Below are 3367 nucleotides of genomic sequence, written 5' to 3' on the forward strand. Positions count from 1 at the left end.
TGCAGAAGCAATATCACCATCATCTTCATCTCTCACTGATATGGCATTGCAAGCATGTCTGGGGTTTGACTCAGTTCTTGCTGGAAGATAATTCTCTTGCCTTTTTACAGACCCAGCAGTCTGTGCAACTTGAACCTCGAGCTTTTTAACATGAACATTCAATGCCTCTATCTTCCCATTCAGCTCAGTGTAGACATTGTCAATCTTTCCATTGAATGTAACTGTCAAATTCTCTTGTCCTTGCAAAAGCTGCTCAAGCATGGCCTCCATTCTACTCTCAGAAGAAGTCTTAGGAAGGGGAGACTGATAAGATGAGTTCCCATAGGTCCTTGTATAGCCATTGTTCTGTTGCTGCTTCTGGTCACCATTGTTAGCTCTGTTGCCCGGCTGATTACCGAATCTCTGTCCTTGATACCCAGCTCCATACACATAGTTGACATTCTCTTCTGTATTCTCTGGCTCTGGCTCAAATGTCTCAACTTCAGCAGCAAATTGGACTGACTTCTTACCCATAAGAAGATTGTGCACTGAATCCAGCTTAGCGTTAACAGAAGCTAACTGGTTTGAATCAAATCCTCCATGCAATCTCTTCCTTTCAGCATCTGCTCCCTTAGTGCTATTGCTAGAAGCCAAGTTCTCAATCAACAATTCAGCATCTTCTGGCATTCTTGTCTTGAAATTCCCCTGACTTGCAGCATCTAAAGCCAACTGATACTTCCAGTCACACCCTCTAAAGAAGATACTCAACAGTTGTACCTTTGAAAAACCATGGTGTGGACAGTCCCTCTGGTAAGCTTTGAATCTCACCCAAGCTGCCTTGAAAGCTTCATCTGGTCTTTGCTTGAAAGTGGATAGCTTGACTCTCAATTCATCTGACATTGCATCATCATAGAAATGGTTGAGGAAAGCCACTTTGACTTGTTGCCAAGATGTCAAAGATCCAGCTGGCAGCTGTTTCAACCACTGAGATGCCTCTCCTGCAAGTGAGTAAGGAAAGAGTTTGCAGAAGATGTAGTCCTCAGTCGCCCCATTAGCCTTGATGCTAGTCACCAGATACTCGAAATGCTCAATGTGATCCAAGGGCTTCTCATTGGGCAAAGCAGAGAAAGGTCTCTACCCAACTAGTTGAAAGTACGCAGGTTTCAACTCAAAATCATTCCTCTGAAAAGGGGGAGGAACAATAGCAGACCGGTTCTCATACATCAGATCAGCCCGATTGTAGTCATCAATAGTCCTGATCAGATCCCGGTTGTTCTCCTGTCGTCGAACGGGGTTCTGTACGTGGTTGGCAGCTCCACGCACGTCTGCAGGTGGGTGTCGATCGATGCCACCTGGTTGGTGTCGATCGACACCAAGATCCAGATCATCAACGACACCAGCTTGCTGGTTCATGACAGCCTGCTCATTGACAACAGGTTCGGCAATCACGTTTCCTTCTGCATCCAGCTTTTGGCCGTGCTCATTGCGCAAGTGGCCCTCTTGATCCCTCAAAACACCAGCCTCATCACGCATCAGAATGATCGTATTAACCATCTTCAAAGATTTGGCTGCTTTTCTGTTCTCACGCTCAAGTTTTCCCAACTCTTGGTTTGATAACTTCAGAACTGGACCAGTCTTGTTGCTCCTTGTGTTAGGCTTATTAGGCATACACCTGAAACACACAAGAGAAAAGAAAACAAAAGCGTGTTAGTTTGAAAATAAAAAGAAAAATTTAGACAAAATCTAAAACTCAAATCTAATGGTAGAATCAGAGAGTCCCCGGCAACGACGCCAAAATTTGATAAGCTTAAATTTTAATACCCTAATGGTACTAACAGCCTTGCAGTTGTAATACTCTAGGGGTCGAATCCACAGAGACTCAAGTTCACACAATAGACTTATATTCTTTTAATTATGCTAAATCAAAAATATTAAATTAAAAACAATGCAGAAAGCAGAATTAAAAAGTGTTATAAATTCAAAAGATCAAAAAGCTAAGCCTAGGGAAATTCTCAGGAATTTATGGGATATTAAATCAATCAAATAATTAGGATTCAAGCAATTCAAATTCAGATCTAGAACTCTAAACACAATTGTAAAATAATTCAGTTCTCACTGCAATTATATTCTAAATTTAAAACCAGAAAATCCAAATCTCTTTGCTAAAATTCTAGGTAATAAATCAGCTTTTTAAAAACAAGTTTAGATTGTTCACAAAATTATTAATTCAAATCTCTTTGCAAGAAATAATTTTGTTCATCAAAAGGTTTAATCAGGAAAATCAATTATATTCTCATATCAATTTATTTTCCTAAGTATTAATTCTAGGTGATCAATCAAAAATTAATATGAAGATCATAAAAGATAATGAATCCTAAAATTATCAGATCTAATAAACCATAAAAACCCTATGAAAAACCCTAAGCCTAACAAGCAAACTACTCAGACATGTTTAATGAAGAACAAGACATCTTTTCTGAATAATAAGCAATTAAAATTAAAAAAGTAAGAAGGAGTTTAAGAATTCTTCTCTACAAAGCAGATATGAGCTCTCTCTCTCCAAAGCTCTCAAAATCTCACAGGGTTGCAGAAAAATAAAACTCTCTAGAAAAAGACTTAAGGGTTTGCAAATCCTAAAAATATTATATATATGTCCTAAAACAAGTCAGGGACTTGTGTTGCAAATATGGAAAACTTTGGGGCAGATTTGTAAAACTTCCAAATTTGAAGATTCTTCATCGACTGAATAGGGTGTCGATCGATGCTCAATTTCTTGGTGTCGATCGATGCTCATACTTTGATCCAATTCCAACTTCTCTTCCTTGATGAATTACTCCAAAATCATCCAAATTACTCCATTTTGCTCCTTTCATGCTAAAAACCTGTAAAGACTCAAAAACAATCTAGAAACAAATGAATAGACACTAAAAGACTCCTTATATCATGGTTAAAAACTATAAAAACCATGATATATCAGCTATGCGCCTAAGAAACCATACCAAGGCTCCTACAACCAACCACCAGGATTCCAACAACAACAAGGTCCACAGAACCAGTCACAAAAAGCCGAGTTACGAGGTCTTATTCAGCAAATGATTCAGAAACAGGCTACAGCTTCTATGGACATCGCAAAACGATTCACGGAAATGAGCAACAAAATTGACTCAGGATACAATGACCTCAACGCCAAGTACGAATCACTCAACCCAAAGGTTCGATACCTGGAAGGCCACCACAACAACCAACCCGCGCCAAAGATCAATCAACTGCCGGGTAAAGCTGTTCAAAACCCCAAGGATTATGCGACTGCTCAAGCCATTTTCCTAGATGATGATTATGAGGACTACCTCACTGGGGACAATGATCATCAAGATGGGGAGGATGTGGA

General features: G+C 39.5%; 1 non-coding gene across 1 annotated transcript; it reads left to right on the forward strand.

The window, feature by feature from the left end:
* The first annotated feature begins 763 nt into the window (after positions 1 to 763).
* On the forward strand, positions 764 to 870 carry LOC147927047 (small nucleolar RNA R71). The gene has a single exon (XR_015583227.1). It is a non-coding gene; the product is annotated as a small nucleolar RNA R71 (small nucleolar RNA).
* The last annotated feature ends 2497 nt before the right edge of the window (positions 871 to 3367 follow it).

This window comes from Camelina sativa, chromosome 15, assembly GCF_030686135.1.
Source record: "Camelina sativa cultivar CO46 ecotype springtype chromosome 15, ASM3068613v1".
In the NCBI taxonomy this organism is placed as follows: Eukaryota; Viridiplantae; Streptophyta; class Magnoliopsida; order Brassicales; family Brassicaceae; genus Camelina; species Camelina sativa.